General features: G+C 29.6%; 2 pseudogenes; both read right to left on the bottom strand.

Annotated features, from left to right (window-relative positions):
• Positions 1–377: 377 nt before the first annotated feature.
• On the bottom strand, positions 378–5,715 carry LOC113553181 (annotated as a pseudogene).
• An 8,143-nt stretch (positions 5,716–13,858) lies between these two features.
• LOC113551112 lies at positions 13,859–17,995 on the bottom strand (annotated as a pseudogene).
• Between the last annotated feature and the right edge of the window lie 726 nt (positions 17,996–18,721).

The raw sequence follows: 18,721 nt of genomic DNA, 5'->3' as shown, positions 1-18,721 counted from the left end.
ACTGCAATATTGCTATCAGTTAACACAATCGTACTTAAGGACCTAAAACTCCTCTAATATTACAATTTAACGGTGATAATAATAATATATAATCTCTTGGTTAACGAACATAAAATAGCTTGGAGTTGTTCTAGATAAAATATAAACTTTGAACAGCATATTTCTTCAAAATTACATCAAACTCATATAATTAATCGACAAACCTCTCTAAGCTCAATATCGTTCGGATTACAAGGTCTTCAGATGTCCAATATAAAAAATTAAACAAATTTTTTATTGTTATACTTATTTCGTTTACTAGGAGATTATAAAATATATGAAACAAATATACAATTGTAATTTACATTTTACATTTTACACTGCAGTTTTAATTTGAATTCCTTTTACCTCAATAATAAAATAAAAATAAGAAGTACCGACTTAAATTAAAAGACTTACAATAATGGTTTTTTTTTTTTATCGAGACAATAAATACAATCACACTTAATATTCAATTAGTCGTGGTGGTTTGTTATTTTCGACAATCCAAGTCTCTCCAGTTTTCCCGTGTTCCAAAATTGTAATCAAAGCATTCCCGATGTTATCTGACCTAGTGGATAAGTTCAAAAAAAAACAAATATTATTATTTTAAACTTTTTTATACTTAAGCAATTGCTATGTACAATATATTAATAATAGTAAATATCATATACACTGATCGTATAGTTAGGGATTTTTGTTTTATCCGTTATAGTGGTGTACCAACAACAGATAAATAATTATATCATAATTTAATATAATGTGTATATTGTAGAGTATGATGTAACGCATAAGCACCTAATGATAAAGATATATTGTTAGACAGGTACTTTATTACTTTTAGATACTTTGTAGGTAGTTAAAATACTTATATAGTTATAAATGGTCATACTTGATATGACATCTTGTTTGTTTCAATGGTTTAATTTTCATCAATCTTCGATAGTCATTTAAGGACTTGAACCATTTGAATTTTGGTACCTACTAAGATTATTTTTTATACAAATTTTGATAAAACAACATAATTTTAAGTCTTACATTTTTAATGGCAATAAACGAGAATTGATGAGGAACAACTATTTAACAGATTTTTTTTTATCATCCAATTGTTATATTTGACTATATGTATCCATGTTAATCTTATGAAACAAACATACGAGGTACGAAACGATCAATATGAACATGCTGTGGCTGGCGTTCGTATAGACTCTATACTATAGAGTAACACGCAGACCACACGTTAAACTTATATCAAAACGATAATCGTATCTTTTTCAACACTATTATTATTAACCACCAGATGGCATTATATATATGACAATAGCGAAAAAAATCGTTTATGTTATAAAAATTGTACCTAGATACGTATTAATATAAACAGTATAGGTATAATAATATTACGATATGCGTGGTGCAAACCTTTTGACTGATATTAAAATTAGCACTATACTTCAACAGAGCTTCCTATTGTATGATATTCGTGATGTGTAATATTTAACAATAAAGTATTAAAGTGTATAATTGTGACAGTATTTACATTGTTTAAAAAAATTAAAATACGATGTGAAATGTTTTTTTTTTTAATCCGGTAAAAGAAATAATACTTAGCTCCGAAATTTTTTCAATGGTTGTGACAATAATTTAAAATTTGGACTTATTGGTTACCTAAGACGACGAGATTCAATCGTTTTTAACAATTATAATAAAGTATGTACTTAGTATAATTGTTATAATGCTTATAATACAACTTAAATATTTTTATCAACAATAAAAAAAAAAAAAAACGAAATTATTAAATTAATTGAATTACACTCATCTTTGTTTAGTAATAATTATTTTAAACAAAACTGATATAAAACATTGTACATAATACATATTAAAACCTTATAGGTATGTTTTTTTAACAACAAAATAATTTGAACATTTAAAGATTATAATACATTTTGTCTTCATTCTAACTTTAAACACACGTAAATAACTATGTGTAGATAAATATTGTTTATTTTTAAATCTCACAGCATTAAAAAGGTAGGCAAGTAGATACCGCTTTGCTGTACTTTAGCCACTTTAGGTAACGAGTGGATCACTATTATAGGTGTGATAAATTTGAACTCAATGATTTAAATTTAAAAAAAATAAAAAGATATATCATTGTATACGAAAAACGGTTCTGAGCGAAAACGGTCTATCAGCCTATATCACCAAGTGATATGTTTTTTTTTTTTTTACATAGTTATAAAAGTAATTTATTTTACTTTTAGTATTTTAGTAGATTGATATAATTTTATTCGAAAATATTGCACTTATTATATCACTAGTATTTAATTATTATAATAATATACATTTATACCATATTCCCTATATCAATTTACATAATACAAAATTTAATAACATTGTTTTGTTAATATCGTAAAATAAAGAAATTTCAGTTTAAAATGTCTCAAACAATTATTGTTTTCATACCTTTTTTAGATTTTATGGTTTCAGATTAATTACTTATTAAGAAAAGTAGGTACTGGATATTTTTTAAGTTTAACCCTCTGCAATACTAACTAAATTCACTCTCCTATCACTAAATTTATCAATATTAAAGATTAAACTATTTTTACTGTTCAAAAAAGTATTGACAAACAAAAAAAAACAACACATTTTTAAGTCAATAAATTTTTTGCTTCGCCCAGAATCTAAAACATATGTATGATCATTGACTATATATTTGTTTAAATAAAAATGTGAAGTCCTCACGTGTTTGTGCGCTTAACTAAAATGTGAGTAATAAGAAAATTGACAAACAAAAATAGGTACTGTAACATAACTAGTGTACTCGTAAACTGTGAAGTATAAAAATGTCAAATGGCCGTATTGTAGGTACCCATCTAATTCGTTTGTAGTTCGCACACCCAATACCCCTCTCCAAGAACGATGCTCTATAAACATTTATTATTATACAAGAGCAACTCTAATTGCTGCTCCCTGAGGACTAGGCATTCAATTCTGTGATAATAAAAAAAAATTGGCACATTATTTATAAACATGGTGTTTGTATAACCCTATAGATTTACGATTTAGCCTACATATATAGTATTATATATTATATATATGATGTAAACAAATTGTAACACACTGACACGGTTGTTTCCTTTAAAAACTTTTGAAAGGTTATTATTTGTCAAAATATTTGAAAACAATTCTTGGTTGCGTACAAAGATTTTAAAAACAATATAGGTAAATACTTAAGTGCACACATAATGAAATATAATAAAAGTATTGCTTACTTTTGTGTTTTCATATTCTGTTGATTACTTTTTGAATCTTCAAGCTCCTCGGCACATTCTCCATTTTTGGGCATCGTTTCATTTTTACAGACCAGTCTTGCACAATTAGTAGCAATAAATTCCGGGCACAATGTAATAATTCTTACACCATGAAGACTGAAATGATGTTTTTTCTTCAAAATTTGAACATAGAAATAAAATCACTAATTATATTATAAGATACGTATCGTAATGTATACTAAATAGTGATTACTAATATTAATCTAAAATGCAAATACACGTACTCCAAAACTTTTCGTAAATTCCATCATATATTTTTTCGTAGATAAGTACATAGGACTACAGTGATAACTGTCACTGAAAACCATCAAGGAAGACGTCTGTATTACTGTTCCACCACTACCTCCGTTGGGAATTCCCATGTACTTGATCGCTAGTAATGTACCTCTGACGACTCCTCCCTAAGAAAACAAAATATTGTGGATAATCACCAACCGTGTTTTAAGCCTTAAAATATTGTTACTTCTTAGTGCAATATAGTTAAAAACTCTCAAGATTAAATATAATGTTTATCAATCGTACCCACACACAGGTGTGTATGTTATGGTTTATAGTACTCATTCTATGCGTGCCGCGTTGTAATATAGCTGATAAATATTCGGGGAAAATCAAACAATTTCCTTTTGCAACAGTAACATCAATATAAGTTATCACAATAAATATTTACGCTCCACGAACTCGTCAAATTACATAAGTATGTGTAGCGGTGCCGTAAACACAGCCAACATAATATATAAAAAATAATATAATATATATATACTAATGTACACAATCAAACCCGTTAAATTACCACTTGAACTCACGTAATTAATATTGACTGTAGTAGACCATCGTTGTTCAATTGAATTGTCGAAAAACGCCAGCATTATTAATAACAATGTCCAATCGACCAAAATGCTTGATACATGTTTTAAAAGCATCTATAAAATATTATTCAATATAAGTCGTTGGTTTTAGATAAAAATAAATATTATTCGATTATTCTCAAAATATTTAAAATAATAGTATAACATAAACAATATAATTAATTTAAAAATCCTTTTTACGTAAAATATATTAAATTACACAAATAACTCTAAGTTACAAGAAAACATAATTAAAAAGTATTTATTATTCTCACTTTCAAATTCCTCTTCATTAGTAACATCACATTTTGTCGAGAATATATTGATATTTTGAAACTCTTTTAGGAACTTACGTGAAATAATTTGACATTCGCTGACATTAACATCACAGAGTAATACCTGAATTCATTATAATATGTTGTTATTTTTATAATTTAACATGAAAAACTGAGCGAGATAGATAAATGTAATTCGTCAATTTTTGTTTCCCTACCTTAACTTTGTTCTGAAGTAAACACTTTACGTAAGCGTACCCAATTTCTGATGTTGCGCCAGTCACCAAAGCCACTTGATTTTCCAGACCCATAATTTTTTACTTATTTAAAATATTATATTCTCTATAAAACGAATATTAAAAAAATTATAAACCACTTTGTGTGTAAGCTATTCAATAATCACACTAGGACAACAATAATAATAATGATGTTCAAACTTTATACAATTTCTCAATATAATAGCGTATTCGGAATAATAATATACATTTTATTAAGTGTTTCCAGTTTCGTCTACGATATGGATGTCTATCAAAGGTTATTTACTGATAAATGATAATCGTTCACTCCGATAAGGAATATAGGTAACCTAATGAAAGCGTTAACTAAAATATGGGTATCTATCAGTATTATCTGTTATTACCTATTAAATGGTTTGCATTGGTAAATCTAAGAACTTGGCCAAAAGAAACATATATTATTATTTCTAAAATGTGATTTATAATATCATGAACATTTTTATTCATACTATAATCAGTCGATTTTTTATTTTTTTTACCCACATATTAAACGCTACAGTAAGTATCTTACTACACTGTTTAAGATTAAAGTAATTTCATTATTAAAATACGAAATTTTGAGTAAGCTAGCTAAGCTCAGGCGGTTATTGGCTTTTGTATACTAGTCTCAACTAGCAACAGTAGTACAGTACACAAAGTGAGGTCATTATGTAATATCGATAGTCAAAGCTCTTCACGCTTCAGCATATGTTATTTATCTATCTAATCTCAAAAAAGTATCACGTGTTTATTTAAAATGTAAACTTCTATTATTTATAAGTTGATTTATAGGTACCTTATTGTATAGTTGTATATCAATCATATGTTGTTATTGGTCTGATATAAACATAAATAATATGTTTAATAGGTATAATACGGTAAATGTATTGTGCATAAAATTAATGAATGAAAAATAAAACTTGACACTTTAAGAATTTAAATAATAGTAAAGTTCCATGAACTGTGTAAAACTACAGAATGTTTTAGCATATTTAGCTATAGATAGTTCTAGCTTAGTAGCGTAAGTAGGTAAATATAAATTATAGAATACAGACACATATAATGTTAAAACATTTTGTAGTACCTACATAATTTGATAATACTTACATTATTTTTATCGATATCGTCTCAAGGACGTGATTTAATCAAGCGAATGTGTAATAATAATAAAAAAAAAACACTGATAAACACTGTACAAACGCTGTGAATACATATTCAGAATCGAATATTTAAGTGTAAATCAACGGAAAAATTACATTTTAAAATTAAAACAGGTGTACAGGTAATAATACTTTGGTATTGATATAACTCATAATTCCACACCGAACGATTATGCGCGACGTTGCCGGCTGTGATTCAACATAAATCTGCACCTTTTGGAACGCTATAGTGGTTTTAATATATTTCAATACAATAACACACAGAGGTAAGTAGCTAAAGTAACCTAATGTTGGACCAATCACAATGATATTATTAAAACAGCCAGGACACCTAGTATGATACCCGAAACTCGACGATAACAGAAAAATAAATACGAAATAAAATCAAAACTACCTAACATTTTTAAACTACTTTAAATTGTAATAGATGGGAGGCAGCACAGACAGCGTACATGTCGGTTTAAAAAAAATATCAAACCATTTACTCTGAACCATGGCATGAATAATGACGATATAACAGTAGATTAATCCAAACAGTATGACTCGATCAATAACATAAGACAATATGGTAAGTATAGGAAAACTACAGACGCAGAAATACGTTTCCGTTTTTAACGTTTCCTGAGTTCAGAAAGTCATAAAGAGATTTACTTGAGTTTTTTTTATACTATTTGGATTCGGTATTCCGGTCTAATCTCAGATACTAACTCGGAAATGTTTCAATATGAATTGTTCGTCAACTATTTGTTCGCTTGAATATATAAATACAAAATTGTACACTTCTCTAATGTGTAGGGTGACTCCGGGATGGTATATATAAATAAAAACATTCAACGATCAATTCTGGTGTAATTTTAAAAAAGATCTCTAAAAACTGTATAACAGTTTTTATATTTTTAAAAATATTTGTTTGATAATATTTGCTTGTTAGATGAGCACAAGCTACATATTATCGTGTTATTTAAAAGCGTTACGGTCGTGCGGGTTCAAAGTTACATTGTGTACAGTACAAATATTATACGAGATGTCTCGTGCTTATCGCTGACAAGTTTTTAGGGACAGGTGATTCGTAACAAACAATTACTTTTAGTTTAATCATTCGATTATTCAATAAATAATATTAGAAGTTTGTGAAGCTTTATTCTTTTACTTACATATTATATGGAAATAACGGGATTATATTATATAAAAACGGAAAGAAGTGTCTCGTTCGAAGTTTGTCGGTACAAAAGGCATGATACTCAAAAGAAGGCAACCCTGTTTTAAACAAGAATCAGAATCACCCTATGGCTTATACTATTCGAGTAGATCACGTAGCACATAAACATAGGTCTAAAGACGCATGATTTGGAAAAATAAAATACAACAATAATTCACTCCGTAACGTCAAACGATGCGAAGATACTACTTTGTATGCATATGTGTAAGTTGTGCAGACTATACAAAGAGATGTCACATATTACAAATTTGGATTTTTTTTTGTTTGTCTAATCTAATGCCACAATTAGAACACTAAAATATAATTGTTTTGAATATAATAATATGATTAACTTAATAACGTGTTACGAAATATAATACAGCATCGCGTGCACAAAAATGGTTTGGCATATTTTTGACAACAGAAACGCTGAAGAATAAATTGTTTGATGACATGTTAACGCAGTGGTTTTCAAACCGGGTGCCGCGAGTATCCACTAAGTGTGCCGCGGTTTTTCCATAGATTACCGATTGCATTGAATTGTGATAAAAGAAAATGCGGATATATGTCAACTATTCGTCCAAGAATTAAAAATATTTGTTAGTCCATCAATCACATATTTCTTATTAAATGTATATATAATTATAATTAATTCAAAACGATTTTGTTCATCTAAAAAAAAAGGTCAGTGTGCCGTGAAAATTTTTTGAAGTGTACGGTGTGCCGTGTATAATAAAAGTTTGAAAAACGCTGTGTTAACGTATTGCGTATTGACTAAATTTCAAATTAAAGTAACATAGTTCATAGATTTGTCATGTATTATCATCCATGTAGTAAGTATCAATGTGCATATATTTTTAATGTAATATCTAGAGGGATTGTCGCGACAAATTTGTTATAATAGTAAAATAGTTAGTAATATACTAGTTTAATACTCTTAGAAGACACCCACTTTCCTCTTATTTGTCATTATTAAATCGTATTCGTGCATGTAATTTTAAGTGTGCTAAAGTTTTATAATAATATTAATAACAAAGATATTTACAAACGATGAAACGATGTCTGTATCGCACTATAGACGTCTAAATTAAAACAATATAAATAGTTGATTGTACAAAAGAAAATTTATAGACCCCATAATATGACGAAATTCGACTTAATAATATTGATTTTAACATACAAAGTCTCATCAAATTCACATTAATATTCCAAAGTCTAAATAACCAATACTCTATAATAATTAAGATGGCAAAATTAACTCTGTTTTGATTATTACCTCGTTTATATGCAACAGTTAATGCGCATTAAATGCCATTAACTCAAAGCGTATTAGGGAGTGGGTTTATAATGCACCTAAAATATCAAAATTAGACGTTGAATAAAATTAAAAGTTTAATGCGAATGTTTTTTTAGTCCATGCTTTAATACTTTGGATCCACAACCAAAATAATTATGTTATTTTATAATTTGACATTTTAAAATTCCTGTTAAAATAATAATTCGCATTAATGCCCAACTTTCGGACTAACTCAATGCGCATTGAGTTAACGCGCTTCAACTGTTGCATATAAACGTGGGAAATACATGTTATTAATTTATACGATTATACTCATTACAAAAAACACTAAATCTCCGACCTACATAAGACATAACCAATAATAAAATAAAACGATAATAATGTTTTGTGTGATTTATTAACATAATAATTATGTACCTACCTACAAGACTTCGACGCGGTACACTGTTTTGTACATTTTTCGACCTCTTACGCACTTTCGAGTTTCGAGTTGTCAACACGCGATGTCATTGGCGGAGGACAACCATCGACACGATTTCTATAATATATTAACTCGAACAACTGCACTCGGCGTTTCGACGAGATAACGCGCCAAACTGGGGCAAAGTATGAAATCAAAAAAGGCAGAAGAAATATACTCGCGAAATAATGTAACAATAATATTGTAATTTACAATGTCGGCGAGCCATACAAACGTCATCGGATCTTCCAGTTGTCATCGTGTGGCGCGTCGCCGGTCGGCAGTGCGAGCCGACGATTTGCACGATCCCGACGACGACGGCGCACGCGGGTGTTCCGCAACTGCTGATCGCGGTGGACAGGAAGAACGGGTTCCGAAGCCGGCGGGCGACGACGGCAGCGTCACTTCGAATATCGCGCAGTGGCCATGCGGTGACCGGGAACACACCTGCCGAACAGACCACGCGGTGTCCCATATACGTATGCAATAACGTTGCGATCTGTTTGATCAGCGGCTACACAACACCTGTCCCGTTCGTCGCTGACTCGCGTGATTTCAAATAGTATCACGTTCGAACGTTGCTGATTGTTTGTTTTATTTTCGACTGCGGCGACACGCCGTTTAACGGAGGCGACTATATTATGATATGTTACAGAACACGAGTCGTATAGTAATATATATTTTATTGGTGAAAACCGCGCCGGTGCTATTTGTAGTGACTATATTATCATGTTTAAACATTTAAAATAAACATTTTCGACGTTATAAATTATTATAGTACGGCCATTATAGTGTGATCGTAGGACATTAAATACCTCATACGTCATATACACTTATATACGTCAATACCTCATAAATGTTTGGAAACTACATTTTTGATTTCTTGAAAAATCGTACGATTTTTTCGACCATAATTAACCAAAATATATTTATAATTTAAAATTCATCCTCATTTTATTTTTGTTTTTGTTTATCGAGGACACTTATGGCACTTATCTCCGTTGTTTAGGTTAAATGCGTATGACAATGAGGGTTTACATTCAATAATTACATTTTATTTTGTTAGTCCGTACACCGTAATGTTATCAAATTTGAAGACAACAGCATAATATCTCTGTACTCGCAAATGTTTTCCAATGTTTTTAATCGAAACCGAATGATTAGCTGATGCATTAGGCCACGGAATAGTTACGTCATTGAAATAGTTAGGTACTTTACTTACTACTTGCAATACGTGTCTTATTTGCCGGCGGGAAGAAACCTTTTTCATTTTGTTATTCATAGAATACGAGGCTTAATTATTATGTTTTCCACACCACTTCACATCGACCGATAATTATTGATTTGCAAAATAGTTATTATACAATCGTTAAATTAAACACACGAGTATTATATTATGATATTTATATCGTATACGTATCAAACTACAGTAACCGTGTGTCATCTATACCGCGTAGTGCGAGCCTTTATTGGACCGCTAAAGTGTAATTTCACAGTACCTGTCTAATAACGTCTTAATTATGATATTTTGTCGTGGTATGTAATGTCATATTTTATAACCGTTTAATGTTGCAATTAAAACCGCATAAACGACTACCGTTTAATAACGACGAAAGGTTTACATACGACAGACCTATTGTTGATCTGCATCGTTTTAACTAGACTGTATTATACCATAATCGGACATTCTGTAATCACAAACAATTTAGACAGTTTATGAAGATGTAAATAAATAATTTAAAAAAATAGTTTAACCTTATCCGCTCTGCCTACCGCTTTTGTTGATTAGATTATTGATGCAACATCATCCGAACGATGACGGGTACCTTGATGAACTTGTAAGTTGTTAGTATAATATTACCTATACACTTTGTACAACCTAATACTCTCACTCTGCAACTACATTACGCCGTCGTTGCGATGCACTGCATTAGATAACGTCGAAACGGACAATGTCGTCCAGGGACGTACGCAGAAAAAAGTCTTGAGGGTTGTTTTTGAAAATCAGTGATAGAAAAGTAGAACTTTTTTTAATAAACATACGACATTTTTTTTATGATAATTAGCTATACCTATTTAAGTACTATATCTACTTTTTTTAAGTATAAACATTTATGTAAAGAAAAAATTACAATACTAAATCTAATTTTCGCGAAGTCTTAGCCATTATGTTAAGAATATCTTCACTAAGAATGTTAAGTCTTTTGAAGATTATAATCGTTTAAAAGTTTTATTATATATATATATATATATTGAAAAAATACAGTCAAAACCATAAATCGTTTCGGCGCGTAAAATGTACGGCCGCCCGACCATTCACCATTCGTCTAACGTCTTGGTATGTGGCCCGTCAAATTCACTATTACCGGACGACGCATCACATCGTAATCGCGCGTCTTCGCCGGTGGTGCAAACGCCGTCCGGTCACCTTGTAATTTTTCCGTCGTGCTTATTATCATTGTTACCAATGACGTATTGACGTTAATATCACATACAGTCCGTGACCCGACGTCAGTTCACACCGTTCAGTGCCGCCGTGTCACTGCATTCAAAGACACGTTGACCATTGGTTGTATGTCCTCGCAATCCATGTCATATTATGAGATTTATTTATTTATTTTTACTTTTACAACATGTTGTTGAGACGCCTCCGACACCGAAATCGTATTTCCGTAGCGATTTTGATCGGCTGCTGTTATCGGTCACCGTATTATTTTTATGCGTCTTCGATTGCGTTCGGCGGTTCGTCAGCCTCCGCCGGCCGTGTCGCGACACGTCGTACACCGAGACGTTTTCATTTTGACATGCGTCCTAGTGTGCCACCGCTTCGTGGCAAATTACTCGGCGTTAAACGCTTTAGTACGTCTTTAATGTTTTTATCGTTGTTGTCCGGCTGTTCCGTCGCCGCCCGCCAACTTTTATACCGTCTGTCGTTATACCTTTGTACGCGCGATGCAGTACATTCTCGCTCTAACTATGCACCGTTATCCGCGACGTTTCGTGTCCATCAAGCAGTCGGTCGCATTGTTACGTAACGATTAATTGTCGATCTCTCGTAAACTAGTAACGATTGCCATAACTGCTATTGGTGCCGTCAATAAGGTTGCACCGTTGTCCACTCCGGTACCGCTTATAATACAGCCACCGTGTCGCCGTCGGGCCGCGCGATTGTAAAAGGAGGGTGCCGTTCGGCTGGCCGCCCTGTGCACGGGGGGGTCTAACGCAGGGGTCGGCAACCTTTGTGGTGTCAAGGGCCAAAAATAAAAATAAATTTTTTCACGGGCCATAATTTGAATACACCTTATTTTATTTAAACGAAATATTGTAGTAATTTAAAATTTAATTTATTTAAGTACATCACTGATACATTAATTATCGAGGTATCTACAAACAAAGTTATAATAATAATTACACGTAATAATAATAATAAAAAAATATATAGTAAAATATAGTATAATATTGGAAAAAATAAATAAATAAAAATTAATGTGATTTTTGAGTTTGAATAGCATCAACCAGTATATTGATAGCAGGTTTTATTTTCGATGTAGAAATTCTCAATACAGCGTTTAAGTGACATCGGTTAATCGCGAAGCATATTTGCTTTTCCGATATTTCATTAGGGAAAAAGTTTGTTCACAAATATAAGTGCTTCCAAATATGGTCATCATTTTTTTAGCAAAATATTTTATTTTGCTAAATTTTGTTTCACAGAGACTCGAATAAAACTGAATTAAATTATTACAATCACGAAAAGCGGTTTTAAGACATTCGTCACTTTGCAACTCAATAATTTCCATTTGTAAACAGCTTTCAACGTCATCAATATCAACTACAAACGGGTTCTGAAATAATTTAATTTTGAAGTCAATTGAATAAAAATCAGAAAATCTGGTTGAAAATTCATTTTGTAATTTTTGCATACTCATAAATTGTATGAATTTCAATTCAAAAATACTAGATAACGTGTACAATGTTTCTATACATAATATCTATTTTTGTTCAATAATTGTATAACTAACTTCTCGTGAGAAATCCCAATTTTTATCAGCAAAGATAACGTGTTGTATAATATTTTTAAACTAACTATAAATTATTATCGCGGGCCGCATAAAATTGCTACGCGGGCCGCATGCGGCCCATGGGCCGCGGGTTGCCGACCCCTGGTCTAACGCGTCCGTAACCGAGCATGCGACACCCGTGAACTCGTCACACCGCGGGACGCCGGAAAACGCGCGTTGGTGACTCATCGTCGGATTCCGCGCCTGCTCTTTATCGGGGGTACCTACTACTCACTGTCGTCCTATCCGACGGCTTCAACTGAGAACTGCAATTTCACGTACGTCGTCGGTTCGTCAACTGCTGTACTTCAGTACACGAAATCATTGTATATTGCGCGATAATGATGATATACGATTTATACTTTTAAGAGGGGGTCTTTTTTATATTTAATTTTTCTTCTTTCAATTTAAGTCTACAGACATATTTTTCCAATGAAACTAGGTAATTTGAAAAAAATCAATGTTCGATTCAATGACTGGAAATCGTCATCATTTACAATGAGTGTCGTCAGAAAGTCGCCGATGTGTCCGCAACAAACATAATATTATATTCCACCCCAACGCACACTCCACAACAGACTTTTTGCAATGCAGTCGGCTGCATATTTTTAAGTAGATGTAACTTTTCGATTTAACTTTATTTTTAAATGTCCATGTAGACGCGATTTATTTTTGTGAAACAAATGTCTTTACCTTTTTTACATTTTATATAGTTATATAGGTATTGTGACAAAAAGTATTTCGAAATATGAAAAGTTTACAATCAGCTATAAGAATCATGATTACTTAACTTTCAGATTGTTATACACGTATAATAAATAATAAAATAGGAATTTTATGTGAATTTAAAATTTTATATATTACGGCGAATATTGACATTGTGTTAACCGAACAATTTCGTTATGATATACCTACCTAATGACATGTTCATTTGTTAACACATGGGAATTTTGGTTTCGAATTGTTCTTTTGCTTTGCTGAAAGCAGTCCAATATATTTCTTGATATGTTTTCAGTTTCGGCGTCTACTGCAGATGCCAATTTTACTAATCGGGACTGATCGATCTGTAAAGCGATTGAGCACTGGATTTTATACTTTATTACTGTACAAATATATTTGAATATTTAGGTAGGTATAAATATATAATATACAATATTAGGCATTAAGAGAAAACTGTTAGTCTGTAAATACTCAAATACAGAGACCAATATAGGTAGTTATTTTGAAAAATACTAAATGAAGATTTCGCATAAAAAGTTTTACTGTGATACAATAATTATAAGACATTTGTACGATTATTCATTAAATTCCTTCAACATTTTAAAACATAAGCAGGTATAATAACTATTAATTATCAGTAAACTGTAATAAAAATGTATAATACGTGGATATAATAGACATACACAATATAAAATATAAATTATATTCAAAACCTAGTTACATATTATAAGAATTCAATCAAAATATCTTAATACTTACGTTATTGAAGAGTATATCATATGCAGCTTTATTACAAACATTACGAATTAGTGACTGAAGTAATTTTAGAGCAAAAAACCTTAGATCGGGTTCAATTTTCGCATTAACCGAATCTTTAATGTCATTATTTATTATAGTTACTAATTCGGCATTTATGATCTGTGATGATGTTTTAACTGTACAATTGCTTACGTTGTATAATGCAGAATACGATATTCTAAAAAATGAATTTTACAATTAAGTTGACTATTATAATGAATATTAATGATTTAGCTGATACCTGTTGTACACAATAATGATTTGATTACGAATATTACGATAATATTATGACAAAATAAAATCAAGTTGAATTTATTACTGCCAGTATAGAATACAGTTAATATAGTATTTCTTGACTTTCTTAACACTACGGACCATATACTTACAGAATTGCCGTAAGGCCACGCATTTTAGAGAGACCTGTTTCTTATATATATATGAAACAGATCACTTTCTTTAACATATTTTAAGTTTAAGAATAAATAAAAAAAAATACTACATCGTTCGGTGGCTGTAACAACGATAAACAAGGAGTAATATTATGATCAGTGGCAAATGTAATAGTTATAGTTTTTATTATAAAAAAATAAATGTACATTAAGTCGTAAAAAAAACTATTACATAGTATATTGTATATTGAAATTAAAAAAAAAAAGAAACATCGTGGACCTCAGAAAAACAATATTGAACAAATAAATATATTTGAAGAAACATATTAATTATTAATTACTCCACCTAGTTATATTAAGGATAAATTTTGCATTTTTATTTATTCATAACAGTTACTATACATAACAGCTGATAAATTTATAAATCAATTAAAAATAACATTTGGTTTAATTTTAAATAAAAATTTTCAACCAAAAACAAATGTATAATAATAGAATAAAAATAAAATTGCACAATGTCGTAATACTATTATTGGTAATTCTTAAAACTATTAATATTTTAATATTTATTTAAATAACTGTTTACTTTTTCAACTGGTTTGCAGACGGAGATGGAATACGAATTAGTATACAAATTATAAGTCGAATCACATTTTTACCACTGTTAGTTTGTGAAAAGAATCGTCGACCTGCGTCCACCGTGGACAAATTGGCTACCAATCCGATGATACTCAGTACAAATCTTGTTTCTTCCGTATCCGTAATAGGTATTTTTGTTTGATAAGTATCGTTAAATGATGTGAGTACACCGCTCATAATTTCAGATAGTTCTAATATTTTTTGCTGTAGAAGTAATACAAAAAAAAAAAATGTAAAATTTTGAATTACAGTACATAGGTTTACAATTTGTTTAGTAAATATATTATCAGCTTTTATCGTGCAAAGATAAATAGATAAATCTACACATGATTTACAGCGAAGGTCACAGTTTCAAAGTTATGTCTCTTTATAATGAGTGATTGTAATACAGAAGTATCGTTGTATAATGTACTTAATACTTATTATATTACTGACAGGATTATAAACATAAATGTTTTCAAAAACAGATTTAATAAAAATAAACATAACATAACACAAATATTTTTGAAAATACTTCAGAATGTATTATATTATTATGTATCTTAACTTTTAACATTTTAAATACTACAAAATTAACTTTTTTGTATTATTGTCCCATTGTATAAAAATAATCTTTAAACGTTTTTCGAAATAAATAATAATTTATACTTTTATAGCTTAAATTATATTTTACTGTTTTATTATTTTTTTTTCTTTAGCTAAATTGCAAATTAAACTTTAATTCAAGTAGAAATATTTTAGCATAAAGCAGTTTTTAATTCTAAAAAATGTGTTTCCAACAAAAAATTTAAACCATTATTTTATAAAATTGTTTTTTTTTATTTTAACTACCTATTCTGCAGAATTTATGAAATTATAGCCTATGCCCTATTTGATGTATTGTATGTAACTGTGTCTAATTTCAACTCTATATTACAGAAATAATACAATCTATAAACTTTAAAGGTAATTTAACCTTCTAAAGAATAAATATTATTGTCTTGAAATTAAAGAAACATTATAATATTAAAAATGTAAAATAAATAGGTAGCTTCTTCGACTTCTCGTTCTGCTTAATAATAAATGCGGCGTCCGTCATTTAAGCTAGTAAAGCCACGCAAAGTATACATTTGCATATTCAAAACCCGTATTTTTTAATATGGTCCGTGACCTTACAACTGTGGTCTGTGGTCCGCATATTTAGATTTTTTAAATTATTTTAGATGTTTCAGTAACGATAATAATATTACATGACCTGCATGTAAATATATATATATATACCTGTATATAAACACATTAACGTAATGAATTGCAAAAACTACAAACAACCCAGTCATTGATTTTAATACAGAAATACTGCTAACTACATAATAGTACATACGTATGATAATATGTTAAATATTATTCCTTCCAAACATAACATCACTGTAATAATTGGTCATCTGGGAATAGTTATAATCAACTAGTTAGTCATAAATAGTTGTGATTAGTGACGTCGTTCATTTTATCATTATTATTAATCTAATTTTCAATGGGATACACATAATAATTATAATAAGCCAATAAGCTATAATCAATAATGATAATATTACTCGTAAATGATGAAACGTATTTTTAATCTGTGCATTATGCCTTTCCCAATAATATTGTTAAGACGAACTAGAGATGCTAATTCCTGTACTCAGACACCCTCCCACCATAAATGACGTCAATGAATATTGACTACAATACATGTCTCATAAACCAAATCGTTGATAAAAACAAAACCCCTGCCTGGCTAATATGAACTTATAGTATCAAATTTTATAATTTAAACGACTTCAATAATTGTCGCGATACTTATAAATCCAGTTATACAAGTAAAAAATGTATCGTGGTTCAACACTTTAAAAAAAAATCGATAAGACCTGGCACGAAATACAAATAATAATATAATCTATAATATATAGATACTCATATTTTTCTTACTTTCTCGTTGATTTTTGAATCTTATCTAACAACCTAAACATGACCATTGACCATAGTTCTAACATTATTATTGTCTATTATTACCTATTTATTTACGATAGTTTTCCTTATTCGTTTACAGCTTGATGAGTATATTTTAGTTTTATTCTTATTAAGTTTATTTACTTTTACAAGAATTATGTTGATGACGTCTGGGATTTGAGTTGCTTTCCATAAACAATAACCTAATATGCACCCAGCCTTTGAACAAAATTGAGATTGTTGTTTTAGCTGAGATTGGAGTTTCATCGTCTGAATTTCCAATCGACCGATTGTATTTTGTTGGCAACGCCATTCATGTTGCATCAACAAATACTTTGATTTCCATACTTCTTTTTCAGCGTCTTAAAATACATTGTATAATTAAAGTAAAAGTTTAATTATGTTATTCGATAAACTGGTGCAATACATTACACCACCGCTTAACAATCTAGTTCCATAAATTAATTTGGTGGTGTGTTCATAAATGATAATTAAGCTTCAAAAAAATGTGGTAAATTACTTTTTATTTTACCTGTATTTCTACAATCTTTTTCCATATTTTGATACTCAATGATTTTTTTAATTTACCTATTATTTAGTGTTTATTATATTAATAAACAACAACCATGTCTTGAATCTATTAAATTGTTTACATAACAACGTATTTACAATATCTAAAAACAAAACTTTAATTGAATTTAAATATATTGAAGTTTATAAATTAAAATTTATTATACCTAATAATATATATGTATAGAGTATAGCCATATAGTAGATACTAAAATAGTAGGTACTAGGTACAATACTGTATGTGTTGTTTTAGATATTTGAGTAAATAAAAAAAAATTGTCAATTCTGAATAATATTATAAAAACATGTATTTCATATCAAGTTCAGAGGCATGAATTGTTTTAACTAAACGTTTTTAGAATAATTTAGCAAAATGAGTATTAGTGTTAGATTTTATTTATATGATATAAAAAATTTAAAAATGTCAGTTTTGATAAGATTTTTCTTTAAGATATTAACAAAGTATCTATATAATAAAAAATCTGGATGGGTAATTTAATTATTTGAATTATAAATATATAAATAATTTAATTCTTATTAAGTATAAATTATATTCTTTACGCCATTTCTATCAAAGATGAAAGATAGCTATAAGCAACAGTGTGAGACAAGGGTTTGGCCGAATGCATGAATTATTAATATTTAGTTTTAAATCGATAGTATTTTGTTCCATTGAGTCGTTTTCGTTTAAAAATAAATCTTATAAACTATGT

The sequence above is a fragment of the Rhopalosiphum maidis genome, chromosome 2 (assembly GCF_003676215.2).
Source record: "Rhopalosiphum maidis isolate BTI-1 chromosome 2, ASM367621v3, whole genome shotgun sequence".
In the NCBI taxonomy this organism is placed as follows: Eukaryota; Metazoa; Arthropoda; class Insecta; order Hemiptera; family Aphididae; genus Rhopalosiphum; species Rhopalosiphum maidis.
The sequence above is the reverse complement of the archived record's forward strand: the minus strand, read 5'-3'. Positions and strand labels throughout refer to the sequence as shown.